The following is a 17,014-nucleotide window of genomic DNA, read 5'->3' as shown; positions in this document are numbered from 1 at the left end:
CATGATTCTAATGGTGGCTGGGAGTATTACCAAGAAACTGCAAATTCTGAGCAGTCAAGTCACATGAGAGATTGTCCAATAGCCAAAGACTCACAACCAAAACAAACTTCCAATAGCCAAAGACTCTCAAAACTTGAGTCCATGCTCAAAAGATTTACGGAGAAGACAAAGAAGTACTGGGAAGAACAAGAAACGTCCCTCAAAAACATGGAAGTGCAGCTAGCTCAGTTGGTGAGTGCAATGAAAAAGGAGGAAAAACAAGAGGAAGATGCTACTGAGTCAAGTGAATTTTTAGTGAAAAAGGAAGAGATGGTGGAAATAGTTGAAAATGAAACTACACTTGAGGTGACAAAAGAACCTGAACACTCACAACCTCCTCAAACCCACCTGGACCAAAAAGTCTCAACAATTGAATCTGAGATTAAAAGATATGAAAAGGAGATGAAGAAATGTTGGGAAGATCAACAAACCTCCTCCATGAAAAAGCTATTAAGTCAAATGTTGAGTGCAAGGGAGGAAGTGGAAGAGCAAGAAAGTGAGAAAGACAACCAAAGAATTTCAAACTCAAGTGAAGCAGAGAAGTACATAGAGGAAAAGATCATGGAACCACCAATTCAAAAGGCTCTGGATGAATACAAAACTTCAATAATCACACAGCAACCAAGTCTTGAATCCAAAGAAGTGAAGGCAACTAGCAAGAGTGATGACAAGTCATCTTAGCCTAGTTTTACTAGCCTTTTTCTTTATTTTTTATTTGGTTTTATGCACTTTCTTGCATCCTAAGAAAGCAATTTGGAATGAAAATGCATAACTTCTTTGAATCAAACAACTACCACGTAATTGATGCTAAATCATGAGGTTTAAGCTAAATTTAATTGATTTTTAATGATTTATAAACCTTGTGAAATTGGTGATACTTTGATTGGTTGTTTTGATTATTTGTAGGTGAAGAAAAGAAGAAAAGAAGAAAAGCGTGGCCTAAGAAGTGTGGCTCAAGGAAGAAAAAGTGTGGCCAAGAAGGGAGGAAGTGTGGTGCAACAAACCATGAAGCTCACTCCAAGAGCACCAAGCTCACTAAGTGAGCGCTACACTCACTCCCAGGAGACCAAGGCACAAAGCTCAGCTCACTTTGTGAGCTGAGCACAACATGAGGCCAAGAAACAAGGAAAGAAGAACCAAGCTCAGCTCACAAAGTGAGCATTATCGAGAGCACTAAAGAAATAATTCAAGGAAAATGATTTGCAATTGCATGCTTCAAGACTTGAACCCATGACCAAAGGGGAGGGGGGAGGCGCTACTCACAAAGAAAAATAAGCCAAAATTGGCCAAGTGCACTCCCCAAGGTTCGAACCCCACACCTTGAGGAAGCAAGGAAGCAAGGCAACAAAGAAAAGGGGTAGCGCATGCTTCCCATGGGTTTCGAACCAAGGGCCTTCCCTTGGATGTCCCAGGGCTCAGCTCACTTAGAGAGTTGAGCGCTACTTCTTGATGCATGGGGGCACATCATGACACGGCCAGGGAGTGAGGCACGCAACAAATTGACAAGGCCCATGGTGCATCACACAACAAATTTGACACGGCCAGGGAAGGAGTGGAGCGCGCATGACACGGTCCAAGGGACAGCACAACAAATTGGCACTAAGGCACCTGTGAGCTGAGCTCTCCCCTGATGCATTCCACACAGCACGCTATGCAAGGCCTCACTACACCAAGTCTTCAAGCTCAGCTCACTTTGTGAGCTGAGCATCCCCCTGGAGGCAGATTTCTTCATGGGCTGAAATTCAATTAAAAATCCAACTTAATTCATTTCTTCACCAAATCAAAAGCCCATCCAAATTCCAAAATCCAAGAATAGAAAGTGTATAAATATGAGTTAGTTTGATGTAATTAGGACTTTTTTTTCACACCTCTAGACTTCATTTTGAATTTTCCTTTTTACTTGCATTTTAATTTTGAGCTTTTACTTTTCTTAGAGAATTGGGAAGGAGAGTTGATCTCTCTTCTTCCTTGTTCTTGCTTGAGCACTCTTTACTTTTCTTGCTTTGGATCTTGGGTGAAGAATTGAAGAACTTCTGTTTCAATCTCACCTTGAGATCTTGTTTAATTTTCTGCATAATTGAATTCCACTTTCTGTTTATTGCTTCTGCTTCTACTCTTTCTGCAATTTACATTTTCTTTATTTCCTTTGCAATTGTTCTTGCTGGATCAAGGAAGGATTTGAGATCTAGACTTGTTATCTAGTCTCTTCCACTCCTGAGATCTTGAACCACTTTTAAATTGCTGCAAATTAAGCACTACTTTCCTATTTTTAAATTCTTCAAGGCATTTTACTTTTCTGTTAAGATCTACTTCACTGCACTTAGATTTTCTCTTTTATGTTTAATGAAATTTACTTGTTCTTGTTTAATTTCTGCAATTTCAATTCCCAATCCCTTTTACAATTCAAGCAATTTATATTTCTTGCACTTTAAGCTTCAGCCATTTATATTTCTTGCAATTTAAGTTTCTGCACTTTATATTACTTGCACTTTAAGATTCAGCTTCTTTACTTTTTTTGCTCTTTAGTTTACTGCAATTCCCCCTTTCCCCTTTACATTTCATGCAATTTAGCTTTTGTCAGTCACAAAACACTCAACCAATACTTGATTCGCTTGACTAAATCAACCACTAAGCTAAAATTGCTCAATCCTTCAATCCCTGTGGGATCGACCTCACTCATGTGAGTTATTATTACTTAATGCGACCCGGTACACTTGCCGGTGAGTTTTGGGTGTTTTGGAAAATTTGTTTTTCCACATAAAATATCCATCAAGTTTTTGGCGCCGTTGCCTAGGAAGAAAAAGGTGAGCCATGTGTCTGTGGTGAAGGAATGTTGAGTGAAATTAAGCCAAAGGCCACTGCAACATTTGCCACCAAGCCTTCAATAAGAAATAAGCTCTGAAATGCAAAATAAAGAAGAAAAAGCTAACAAGGGAAATAAGCAAAAAGGTAAGGAATCATAGCAGCAACCTTGGTGAACCCTTAAGAAAACATAGTTTGTTTTGGCAGCAAGTAATAAATGAGCTACTTTTGATCTGCATAAAACCCCATAGACCAAATTCAACTATCTGCTTAATAAGAACATATATACTTATCTATTTCATTCTATCTTCTCTTATGTTTGATGCTCGCTTGGGGACAAGCAAGTTTTAAGTTTGGTGTTGTGATGACAAGTCATCATATCCCATTTTTACTAGCCTTTTCCTTTGTTTTTATTTGGTTTTATGCACTTTCTTGCATCCTAAGAAAGCAATTTGGAATGAAAATGCATAACTTCTTTGAATCAAACAACTACACGTAATTGATGCTAAATCATGAGGTTTAAGCTAAATTTAATTGATTTTTAATGATTTATAAACCTTGTGAAATTGGTGATACTTTGATTGGTTGTTTTGATTATTTGTAGGTGAAGAAAAGAAGAAAAGAAGAAAAGCGTGGCCTAAGAAGTGTGGCTCAAGGAAGAAAAAGTGTGGCCAAGAAGGGAGGAAGTGTGGTGCAACAAACCATGAAGCTCACTCCAAGAGCACCAAGCTCACTAAGTGAGCGCTACACTCACTCCCAGGAGACCAAGGCACAAAGCTCAGCTCACTTTGTGAGCTGAGCACAACATGAGGCCAAGAAACAAGGAAAGAAGAACCAAGCTCAGCTCACAAAGTGAGCATTATCGAGAGCACTAAAGAAATAATTCAAGGAAAATGATTTGCAATTGCATGCTTCAAGACTTGAACCCATGACCAAAGGGGAGGGGGGAGGCGCTACTCACAAGGAAAAATAAGCCAAAATTGGCCAAGTGCACTCCCCAAGATTCGAACCCCACACCTTGAGGAAGCAAGGAAGCAAGGCAACAAAGAAAAGGGGCAGCGCATGCTTCCCATGGGTTTCGAACCAAGGGCCTTCCCTTGGATGTCCCAGGGCTCAGCTCACTTAGAGAGCTGAGCGCTACTTCTTGATGCATGGGGGCACATAATGACACGGCCAGGGAGTGAGGCACGCAACAAATTGACAATGCCCATGGTGCATCACACAACAAATTTGACACGGCTAGGGAAGGAGTGAAGCGCGCATGACACGGTCCAAGGGGCAGCCCAACAAATTGGCACTAAGGCACCAATGCTCAGCTCACAAAGTTTGTGAGCTGAGCTCTCCCCTGATGTATTCCACACAGCACGCTATGCAAGGCCTCACTACACCAAGTCTTCAAGCTCAGCTCACTTTGTGAGCTGAGCATCCCCCTGGAGGCAGATTTCTTCATGGGCTGAAATTCAATTAAAAATCCAACTTAATTCATTTCTTCACCAAATCAAAAGCCCATCCAAATTCCAAAATCCAAGAATAGAAAGTGTATAAATAGGAGTTAGTTTGATGTAATTAGGACTTTTTTTTCACACCTCTAGACTTCATTTTGAATTTTCCTTTTTACTTGCATTTTAATTTTGAGCTTTTACTTTTCTTAGAGAATTGGGAAGGAGAATTGATCTCTCTTCTTCCTTGTTCTTTCTTGAGCACTCTTTACTTTTCTTGCTTTGGATCTTGGGTGAAGAATTGAAGAACCTCTGTTTCAATCTCACCTTGAGATCTTGTTTAATTTTCTGCATAATTGAATTCCAATTTCTGTTTATTGCTTCTGCTTCTACTCTTTCTGCAATTTACATTTTCTTTATTTCCTTTGCAATTGTTCTTGCTGGATCAAGGAAGGATTTGAGATCTAGACTTGTTATCTAGTCTCTTCCACTCCTGAGATCTTGAACCACTTTTAAATTGCTGCAAATTAAGCACTGCTTTCCTGTTTTTAAATTCTTCAAGGCATTTTACTTTTCTGTTAAGATCTACTTTACTACACTTAGATTTTCTCTTTTATGTTTAATGCAATTTACTTGTTCTTATTTAATTTCTGAAATTCCAATTCCCAATCCCTTTTACAATTCAAGCAATTTATATTTCTTGCACTTTAAGCTTCAGCCATTTATATTTCTTGCAATTTAAGTTTCTGCACTTTATATTACTTGCACTTTAAGATTCAGCTTCTTTACTTTCTTTGCTCTTTAATTTACTGCAATTCCCCCTTTCCCCTTTACATTTCATGCAATTTAGCTTCTGTCAGTCACAAAACACTCAACCAATACTTGATTCGCTTGACTAAATCAACCACTAAGCTAAAATTGCTCAATCCTTCAATCCTTGTGGGATCGACCTCACTCATGTGAGTTATTATTACTTGATGCAACCTGGTACACTTGCCGGTGAGTTTCGGGTGTTTTGGAAAATTCGTTTTTCCACAAAAAATATCCATCAAAGGCGTTGCCAACGTGGGAATGTATAGGTGTTCTTCAAGGCAATGCTGAGCTAGAAGATTTTGTCCAGCCCAAGGAAGCTCGAGCACGTTGCCAACGCCAGCTTCCAAAGGCGTGTTTAGAGACAACGTAGCAAGCACAAAGCTCAAGCACGTTGCCAACTCCATGATGCATGGACGTGTTTGATGGAAACGCCAACGACATAAGGCAACCCAGGGAAGAAGCTCGAGCACGTTGCCAACGTGCTGCTTCACTAGTGTGTTTGAAGACAACGTCAAGACTTGGCCCAGGAAGGAGAGAAGCTGGCGTTGCCAACGCCAGGAACAAGAGACGTGTTCCAAGGCAACGCAGCAAGCCTTGGATCTCCACCCATTGAGCACGTTGCCAACGCCAGCCTTCATTGGCGTGTTTGGCAACAACTCAAGGCAGCTTGGATGATGCCTCTCCAACTCAAGCACGTTGCCAACGCCAGGAAACATAGGCGTGTTCAATAACAACGCCAAGAAGCAAGCATGGAGCCTTGAGGAAGGCTCGAGCACGTTGCCAACTCCAGGAAGAGTTGGAGTGTTTTGTGACAACGCCAAGCAAGGATGCTGTCCAGGAAAGGAAGCCAACGTTGCCAACGTGCATTAAGGCTAGCGTTATTGGAAAAAATGCCAAGCCATTGGGCCAGAAGCATTATGAATGAACTCCTCCTTCCATGCTTAGCAACACTTCTTCCATTGAGCCAGAAATTCAACAAAGAGAAAGCCCACATTGCTCGCCCAAATTAAAGATCTCTGAAGGAGTTTTAGGAGTAGTATAAATAGAGAAGAGTTTGGTACTTTTGAGGACTCTTGACTTTTATTTTTTAGCAATTTTTACTCTTAGACACTTTTACTTTCACACTTAGAGTTTTTTTTTTGTTTTCACTGCTTCTCAACCATATTCTATTTTGTTTTTCTTGCAACTTTGAATTAGAGTTTTAAGAACTTTTTCTTCTTCATTCTTCTCTACTCAATTTTAATGTTTACTATTGCAATTGTTGTTGAAATGGGAGCTATGACTCACTAAACCCCACTTTCATTAGGGGGAAGAGCTCTGCTTGTTTGAATGAATTGATAACTCTTCTCCTCCTTCTTAATTCAAGTGGTTAATCCAAGAGGAAACTCTTGTTCTTCAAAGATTCAATCACAACGCCAAGCAGCAAGCATGGAGCCTTGAGGAAGGCTCGAGCACGTTGCCAACTCCAGGAAGAGTTGGAGTGTTTTGTGACAACGCCAAGCAAGGAGGCTGTCCAGGAAAGGAAGCCAACGTTGCCAACGTGCATTAAGGCTAGCGTTATTGGCAAAAACGCCAAGCCATTGGGCCAGAAGCATTATGAATGAACTCCTCCTTCCATGCTTAGCAACATTTCTTCCATTGAACCAGGAATTCAACAAAGAGAAAGCCCACATTGCTAGCCCAAATTAAAGATCTCTGAAGGAGTTTTAGGAGTAGTATAAATAGAGAAGAGTTTGGTACTTTTGAGGACTCTTGACTTTTATTTTTTAGCAATTTTTACTCTTAGACACTTTTACTTTCACACTTAGAGGTTTTTTTTGTTTTCACTGCTTCTCAACCATATTCTATTTTGTTTTTCTTGCCACTTTGAATTAGAGTTTTAAGAACTTTTTCTTCTTCATTCTTTTCTACTCAATTTTAATGTTTACTATTGCAATTGTTGTTGAAATGGGAGCTATGACTCACTAAACCCCACTTTCATTAGAGGGAAGAGCTCTGCTTGTTTGAATGAATTGATAACTCTTCTCCTCCTTCTTAATTCAAGTGGTTAATCCAAGAGGAAACTCTTGTTCTTCAAAGATTCAATCACCATCGAGAGAGGGATTAATCTATATGAATTATGTGATGAATTTGAGAAAGGAGCTACATAATTCAGTTTAGAGTTCATCCTTTTATGATTTCCTTGATCAATACACTTTGGTTGGTATGTGAGATGTAACCTCCCTTAGTTGAGATTCTGGAAGTTGTGTGGCTTGGATTAGGAATTGAACTTCATCTCTTCTCATGAACAATTAGATCGCGAGAGTGGCAATTGGTTGTGTTGAGAGAAATTGAGTTACCAAGAGATTGGGACTTAATTACCCACAATTTGCCATGGATCTATACCCATGATTGAGAAGGAATTGATCAACATCAATTCATGAAAATTTGCATCTCCAATCCCTAATGATCTTCCCATCATTAAGTTTTATCTCTTTTGTTCTTTAGTTGTTTGAATACCCATTACCCAATTCCCTTCTACATTCTTGCAATTCATTATTCTCGTCATTTACATTCTGTTTCTATATTTCTTGCTATTTACTCTTGTGCTCTTTAAAATTCTGCAATCTTTACTTTTTTACAATTTATCTTTAATGTCATTTAAGTTTCTTGCATTTTAAGTTTCAGTTATTTACTTTCATCTTCTTTCTTTCTCTCTTCTAATTCTTGAAATTCCTTGCCATTTAAATTCTTGCAATTATGTTCAAAAATCACAAATCTCATGAAATCAAAACCATGTTTACTTGACTAAATCTACCATTTAACTAAAGTTGCTTAATCTACCAATCTCCGTGGGATCGACTTCACTCTTAGTGAGTTTTATTACTTGATACGACTCGGTATACTTGCCGGTCATTACGTGAAATTAATTTTTTACGTATCAACCAAAACCACTCATCCAACCATTCCCGCAACACACACAACCAAAACCACTCATCCAACAACGCTAACCAATACAAGAAACCACAAAACACATATCAACCACCTCACCACAATCCACAAACTCATCAAAATAGCATTCTCGCACCAACATCTAACCCCCAAAACTACCACACTACCCCCACAAACAACTTCCAGCAACCACATTCCACCCCCATCATACCACCAATTGACCATCATGAAAGTAGACTTTCAAGTCTTGAGGCAGCCCTACAAGCAATTGCTCAGTCCACTCAAAGCTTGATCAAAGTGCAAGAGAGAAATGAAGCCACCATGAAGAGCCTTGAACAGCAAGTGGGACAATTAGCTAAACAAGCTGAACGGCCGACCAATGTCCTCCCAAGTGACACAGTACCCAACCCAAGAGAAGAATGCAAAGCTCTTCAATTGAGAAATGGCAAAGTAATTGGAGAAAGTTCTAACAAGGAACCAACAAAACTCAAGAAGCAAGGCACAGCAAGCAAGCAAGATGAGGACAAGATATTCCTTTCATTGACCAGATGCTGGAAAGCTGGCCATGCCTATTACTGTTTCCTTGACGGATACTTTGGATATAACCAAATCATAGTTGATCCTATGGATCAAGAGAAGACTTCCTTTACCTGCCCTTTTGGAGTCTTTGCTTACAGGAGAATGCCATTCGGACTGTGTAATGCCCCAGCTACCTTTCAGAGATGCATGCTATCAATCTTCTCGGACATGGTAGAAAAAATTATTGAAGTCTTTATGGATGATTTCTCTGTCTTTGGTGATTCTTTCAATACTTGCACCATCTTACCCTAGTCTTGAAGAGGTGCCAAGAAACCAATTTGGTTTTAAACTGGGAGAAATGCCATTTCATGGTACCCGAAGGCATTGTTCTTGGTCACAAAATTTCAAGAGAGGGTATAGAGGTTGACAAGGCAAAAGTGGAAATTATAGAAAAATTTCCTTTACCAACTAGTGTGAAAGCTGTTAGAAGCTTCTTGGGGCATGCTGGATTCTATAGAAGATTCATCAAAGATTTTTCTAAAATAGCAAAGCCACTAAGCAATCTGCTGGTGGTAAATAACCCTTTCCTCTTTGATGATGAATGTAAACATGCCTTTGAAACTCTAAAAGCCAAGCTCACCACAGCACCAATCATCACACCCCCAAGTTGGGGATTGCCTTTTGAACTCATGTGTGATGCAAGTGACCTTGCAATTGGTGCTGTGTTGGGGCAGAGGAAGGAAAAGAAGCTTCATGTTATCTACTATACAAGTAAAGTGTTGAATGAAACTCAAAGAAATTACACTACAACAGAGAAAGAGCTGCTAGCTGTGGTATATGCTTTTGATAAGTTTAGACAATATTTGATTGGATCTAAAGTTTTAGTATATACTGACCATGCTGCTCTTAAGTATCTTATGTCAAAACAGGATGCCAAACCAAGGCTAATCAGATGGATACTACTCCTACAAGAGTTTGACATTGAGATAAAGGATAGAAAGGGTAGTGAAAATCAAGTTGCTGACCACCTGGGTGCCACAAGATACATGTCAAGACAATCTTCAATCAATAAATGAGGAATTTCCAGATGAGCACCTCTTGCAGATTCAACATGTTCCTTGGTTCGCAGACATGGCCAACTACAAGACAGGAAGAATCATCCCACAAGAATACACAAAACAGCAAGTCAAGAAGTTGTTACATGAGGCCAAGTTCTTCTTCTGGGATGAGCCATTTCTATTCAAAAAATGCCCAGATGGAATGATAAGAAGGTGTGTACTGGAGGTTGAGATGAAGGACATACTATGGCATTGTCACAACTCAAGCTATGGTGGCTATTTTGGAGCTGAAAAAACTGCTGCAAAGGTGCTTCAAAGTGGCTTCTACTGGCCTTCCATCTTCAAGGATGCTAGAGGCTTTGTGATCCATTGCAATGAATGTCAAAGAACAGGAGGTTTGACAAGGAAAAATGAGATGCCTCAGAAGTTCATTTTGGAAGTGGAACTCTTTGATTTGTGGGGAATAGACTTCATGGGACCCTTTCCTCCATCCTACACATTCAAATACATTTTGGTGGCAGTGGAGTATGTTTCAAAATGGGTAGAAGCAATAGCCACCACTACATGTGATACCAATGTGGTGTTGCAATTCCTAAAGAGAAACATCTTCACAAGATTTGGAGTGCCCAAGGGACTTACAAGTGATAGAGGAAGCCACTTCTGTAACAAGCAACTAAATTCTCTACTCCACAAATATGGAGTTACTCACAAAGTAGCCACACCTTATCACCCACAGACAAATGGGCAAGCTGAACTTGCTAACAGAGAGCTAAAGAGGATCCTGGAAAAAACTGTGGAAGCAACAAGAAAGGACTGGGTTCGGAAGCTGGATGATGCACTTTGGGCATACAGAACAACTTTCAAAACGCCCATAGGAAAATCTCCATTTCAGCTGGTGTATGGGAAGGCATGCCATCTCCCTGTGGAGCTTGAACACAAGGCCTTTTGGGCCACCAAACTTTTGAATTTAGATGCTCAAGCAGCAGGAGAAAAGAGGTTACTACAACTCAATGAATTAGAGGAATTTAGATTGGAGGCATATGAAAATGCCAGAATATACAAAGAAAGAGCAAAAAGGTGGCATGACACGAGGATCTCCTAAAGAACATTCGAACCAGGCTAAAAAGTGTTGCTATTCAACTCAAGGTTGAAGATTTTCCCTGGAAAGCTCAGATTTAGATGGACTGGTTCATATACCATCACCAAAGTATCTCCTCATGGCTATGTGGAATTACTTGATGAAGCTTCAAAACAGACCTTCACAGCCAATGGACATAGGGTGAAACTTTATCTTGGTGGCCCCTGGAGCAAGGAAGAAAATGTGCACTTACTAACATGAGCAAAAGAGCTACAATGTCAAGCTAAGGACGATAAACAAGCGCTTCATGGGAGGCAACCCATGCACAAGAGTCTTTTATTTTCATGCTTTAGTGATAATAAAGAGTGAACTAGCATATAGTGTATGCAAAGAACTAAGTTTGGTGTGACCAATCTCAAAATAATTGTAAAATTTTTACAACACTTAGTCACAAACTAAGTTTGGTGTCCACACATACACGAAAATGCTAGACCATAGAGCAACAGTGTAGTTATTTCTTTTATTAATATGGAAACAATAAAAAAAATATGTATTTTTTTAGATAATATCATCGTAATTTGTTGGCATATGTTAAGACACTTCAAGAATCTCACTGTTTTGAAATTTTGTTGCAGGGAAGTGAAAGAAAGAAGTGATGGGGAATCCTTGAAGAGAAGTCACGAACACACAAGGAAAAGAAAGTCACATAGGTCTTAAATTATGTGCATTGAGGAAAACACCTTAGCATGCATTAGGCAAAGAAGTTTCATTTTCCCCATGCCTTGACCGAACATTCAAAACCAGTCCCCCATCATAAATATCACTTTAACTACTCCAACCATATTCATCAAACCTCACTCATATATACCCTTCTCCATCACCCCATTTCATCAATTTACCTCAACCGAATTCACATTCAACTTTTAAATCATCCTTGCTTTGCAGATTTTAGCTTTGAACCTATGTTTTGCTCAACAAAACTTAGAGTGCATTAACTCCCCCTAGCCTACCCGAACCACCCTCTTCCCTCTCACAATCACTTTCTAGCTTGTATGCTTTACCATGTCACCATATCTATCTACACCCTCTTCATAAACATTTTATTCATGCTTGAGGACAAGCATTCATCTAAGTTTGGTGTTGGAAGATTTGACCCTTGCAATTGAATTTCAATGGCCTCATCATCAAGAGCTAGGAGAGAAGATGAAGGACAAAGCCACTTTGATCATAGGAGATTCAAATCCAAACACAATGAGCGCATCTTTAGTTGGATGTCAGGCAAAGATGTTGTCCCGGAGTTACCTTTCAAGCTAAGAAAGGGGAAATATTCTGAAATACAAAAAATAATTAGGAAGAGGGGATGGGAGCTTCTCTGATCCATGGAAAAGGTAATACAGGAACAAGCTCAACTAAGGAAAGAGCAAGCTCAACAAAGGGAGCTCCTCCATAGGTTGGATGCTAGACATGATATATTTCACAGAGAATTCAATGAAAGCAGAATGTTCAAGGAGGCCAGACATAGAGACAGACTTGACTATGATATATGCACCCAAGAGAAACTCAGCTACCTTTGTGGAGCACCCCCATTGCTCAACCCACAAATCAAAATGAAGCATGAAGCACGCAAGGTATTTGAAGAACAGGAACTTGCAAGGGTGAGATTCAATGCTGAGAGGCTAAAAGAGAAGATGATAAGCTCAGGAGTATGGCAAAGAGAAGAGGGGGACTCAACAACAAAACAATAAGGAGAAATAAGAAAGAAAAAGAAAGAAGATCCAAAGGGCAAAGGAAAGGGACATAAAGACTAAAGGTGGTGGAGTTCTTTTCTTTAGTACTTTATTAAATAAAGAAGATGTATGTCTGAAATATGGTATACCTTCTAAGTTGTTTTCCTTTATGCATTATCAGTTATGTTGCCTATTCCATGTATCATTCACATGCTTGGAATGTTTGCTTGTCTTAAGTATTTTCACTTGACACTGGAATAAGAGATGTATTTTGAGCAAGAACAGAGAGAAATCTAGCCTAAGAGAATAAGATAGTCTGATACAAAGTGTTAGTACATATATGCTGTCAGTGTGAACGAATCAAGAGCTCAAGAAATCAAAAGGAGTTAAGATTGCCAACTTGCACTTCAGCTAGAGTGTCCATCAACAACGCCCAACAATGCAAGGCAGCCCTGGAGAACACATTTGGGCGTTGCCAACTTGGAGAAAGGGTGAGTGTTTGATGGTAACGTAAGCAAGCAAGGAATTGGGCCAGGGAGGAGCTCGAGGGCGTTGCCAACGTGGGAATGTATAGGTGTTCTTCAAGGCAACGCTAAGCTAGAAGATTTTGTCCAGCCCAAGAAAGCTCGAGCACGTTGCCAATGCCAGCTTCCAAAGGCGTGTTTAGAGACAACGTAGCAAGCACAAAGCTCAAGCACGTTGCCAACTCCATGATGCATGGACGTGTTTGATGGAAACGCAAACGACATAGGCAATTCAAGGCGGAAGAAGCTAGAAGCTCGAGCACGTTGCCAACGTGCTGCTTCACTAGAGTGTTTAGAGGCAACGCCAGGGAGAAAAGCTTGGAAGGAGGCAATCCTGGAGAGCACGTTGCCAACGTGCTGCTTCACTAGTGTGTTTGAAGACAACGTCAAGACTTGGCCCAGGAAGGACAACGTAGCAAGCACAAAGCTCAAGCACGTTGCCAACTCCATGATGCATGGACGTGTTTGATGGAAACGCAAACGACATAGGCAATTCAAGGCAACCTAGGGAAGAAGCTCGAGCACGTTGCCAACGTGCTGCTTCACTAGTGTGTTTGAAGACAACGTCAAGACTTGGCCCAGGAAGGAGAGAAGCTGGCGTTGCCAACGCCAGGAACAAGAGACGTGTTCCAAGGCAACGCAGCAAGCCTTGGATCTCCACCCATTGAGCACGTTGCCAACGCCAGCCTTCATTGGCGTGTTTGGCAACAACTCAAGGCAGCTTGGATGATGCCTCTCCAACTCAAGCATGTTGCCAACGCCAGGAAACATAGGTGTGTTCAATGACAACGCCAAGCAGCAAGCATGGAGCCTTGAGGAAGGCTCGAGCACGTTGCCAACTCCAGGAAGAGTTGGAGTGTTTTGTGACAATGCCAAGCAAGGAGGCTGTCCAGGAAAGGAAAGCCAATGTTGCCAACGTGCATTAAGGCTAGCGTTATTGGCAAAAACGCCAAGCCATTGGGCCAGAAGCATTATGAATGAACTCCTCCTTCCATGCTTAGCAACACTTCTTCCATTGAGCCAGAAATTCAACAAAGAGAAAGCCCACATTGCTCGCCCAAATTAAAGATCTCTGAAGGAGTTTTAGGAGTAGTATAAATAGAGAAGAGTTTGGTACTTTTAAGGACTCTTGACTTTTATTTTTTAGCAATTTTTACTCTTAGACACTTTTACTTTCACACTTAGAGTTTTTTTTTGGTTTTCACTGCTTCTCAACCATATTTTATTTTGTTTTTCATGCAACTTTGAATTAGAGTTTTAAGAACTTCTTCTTCTTCATTCTTCTCTACTCAATTTTAATGTTTACTATTGCAATTGTTGTTGAAATGGGAGCTATGACTCACTAAACCCCACTTTCATTAGGGGGAAGAGCTCTGCTCATTCGAATGGGTTGATAACTTTTCTTTTCCTTCTCAATTCAAGTGGTTCATCTAAGAGGAAACTCTTATTCTTCACAGATTCAATCACCATCGAGAGAGGGATTAATCTATATGAATTATGTGATGAATTTGAGAAAGGAGCTACATAATTCAGTTTAGAGTTCATCCTTTCATGATTTCCTTGATCAATACACTTTGGTTGGTATGTGAGATGTAACCTCCCTTAGTTGAGATTCTGGAAGTTGTGTGGCTTGGATTAGGAATTGAACTTCATCTCTTCTCATGAACAATTAGATCACGAGAGTGGAAATTGGTTGTGTTGAGAGAAATTGAGTTACCTAGAGATTGGGACTCAATTACCCATAATTTGCCATGGATCTATACCCATGATTGAGAAGGAATTGATCAACATCAATTCAGGAGAATTTGCATCTCTGATCCCTAATGATCCTCTCCATCATCAATTCTCATTTCTTTTGCTCTTTAGTTGTTTGAATACCCATTACCCAATTCCCTTCTACATTCTTGCAATTCATTATTCTCGTCATTTACATTCTGTTTCTATATTTCTTGCTATTTACTCTTGTGCTCTTTAAAATTCTGCAATCTTTACTTTTTTGCAATTTATCTTTATTGTCATTTAAGTTTCTTGCATTTTAAGTTTCAGTTATTTACTTTCATCTTGTTTCTCTCTTCTAGTTCTTTAAATTCCTTGCAATTTAAATTCTTGCAATTATGTTAAAAAATCACAAATCTCATGAAATCAAAACCATGTTTGCTTGACAAAATCTACCATTTAACTAAAGTTGCTTAATCTACCAATCTCCGTGGAATCGACTTCACTCTTAGTGAGTTTTATTACTTGATACGACCCAGTATACTTGCCGGTCATTACGTGAAATTAATTTTTTACATATCAATGGCCTCATCAATGGCAAGCTCCTCCGTTTTTTTTTTCACAGTTTTTTTCCGGGTTTTTTTTCGGTTTTTTTTTTATACGTTGTGCTGACTCTCATTCTTAAAATGACGCTATCCCGAGGAGGACACCTAAAGGCGAGCCGTAATGGCTTCATCTTTGGCAAGATCCTCCGGTTTTTTTTCACAATTTTTTTCCCAGTTATTTTCCGATTTTTTTCCGGTTCTTTTTTCTTTTCTTTTTTTTTTTACGTTGTCCTGCCCCTCGTTCTTTAAATGAAGCTGTCCCGAGGAGGACCCCTAAAGGCGAGCCGTAATGGCTTCATCTTTGGCAAGCTCCTCCGATTTTTTTCCGGTTCTTTTTTCTTTTCTTTTTTTTTTTACGTTGTCCTGCCCCTCGTTCTTTAAATGAAGCTGTCCCGAGGAGGACCCCTAAAGGCGAGCCGTAATGGCTTCATCTTTGGCAAGCTCCTCCGATTTTTTTCCGGTTCTTTTTTCTTTTCTTTTTTTTTTTACGTTGTCCTGCCCCTCGTTCTTTAAATGAAGCTGTCCCGAGGAGGACCCCTAAAGGCGAGCCGTAATGGCTTCATCTTTGGCAAGCTCCTCCGATTTTTTTCCGGTTCTTTTTTCTTTTCTTTTTTTTTTTACGTTGTCCTGCCCCTCGTTCTTTAAATGAAGCTGTCCCGAGGAGGACCCCTAAAGGCGAGCCGTAATGGCTTCATCTTTGGCAAGCTCCTCCGGTTTTTTTCAGTGTTTTTTTCCCTGCTTTTTTTTTTTTTTACGTTGTGCTGACCCTCGTTCTTTATATGATGCTATCTTGAGGAGGACACATAAAGGCGAGCCGTAATGGCCTCATCTTTGGCAAGCTCCTCCGGTTTTTTTTCACAGTTTTTTCCCGGTTTTTTTCCGATTTTTTTTTGGGTTTTTTCCTGTTTTTTTTCATTACGTTGTGCTGACTCTCATTCTTTAAATGACGCTATCCCAAGGACGACACCTAAAGGCGACCCGTAATGGCCTCATCTTTGGCAAGCTCCTCCGGTTTTTTTCCACAATTTTTTTCCAGTTTTTTCCTGTTTTTTTTTTTTTTATCTTGTGCTGACCCTCGTTCTTTAAATGACGCTATCCCGAGGAGGACACATAAAGGCGAGCCGTAATGGCCTCATCTTTGGAAAGCTCCTCCAGTTTTTTTTCACAGTTTTTTTCCCGGCTTTTTATTTATTTATTTTTTTACGTTGTGCTGACCCTCGTTCTTTATATGAGGCTATCCCGAGGAGGACATATAAAGGCGAGCCGTAATGGCCTCATCTTTGGCAAGCTCCTCTGGTTTTTTTCACAGATTATTCCAAGTTTTTCTCCGATTTTTTTCGGTTTTTTCCTGTTTCTTTTTTTTTTTAGGTTGTGCGAACTCTCGTTCTTTAAATGACGCAACCCGAGGAGGACACCTAAAGGCGAGCCGTAATGGCCTCATCTTTGGCAAGCTCCTCCGGTTTTTTTCACAGTTTTTTTCCTGGTTTTTTTCCGATCTTTTTTCCCTTTGTTTTTTTTTTTTTATACGTTGTGCTGACTCTCGTTCTTTAAATGACGCTATCCCGAGGAGGACAGCTAAAGACGAGCCGTAATGGCCTCATGTTTGGCAAGCTCCTCCGGTTTTTTTTCACAGTTTTTTTCCTATTTTTTTTATTTTTTATTTTAACGTTGTGTTGACCCTTGTTCTTTAAATGACGCTATCCCGAGGAGGACACATAAAGGCGAGCCGTAATGGCCTCATCTTTGGCAAGCTCCTCCGGTTT

This window comes from Arachis ipaensis, chromosome B02, assembly GCF_000816755.2.
Source record: "Arachis ipaensis cultivar K30076 chromosome B02, Araip1.1, whole genome shotgun sequence".
Lineage (NCBI taxonomy): Eukaryota > Viridiplantae > Streptophyta > Magnoliopsida > Fabales > Fabaceae > Arachis > Arachis ipaensis.
The sequence above is the reverse complement of the archived record's forward strand: the minus strand, read 5'-3'. Positions refer to the sequence as shown.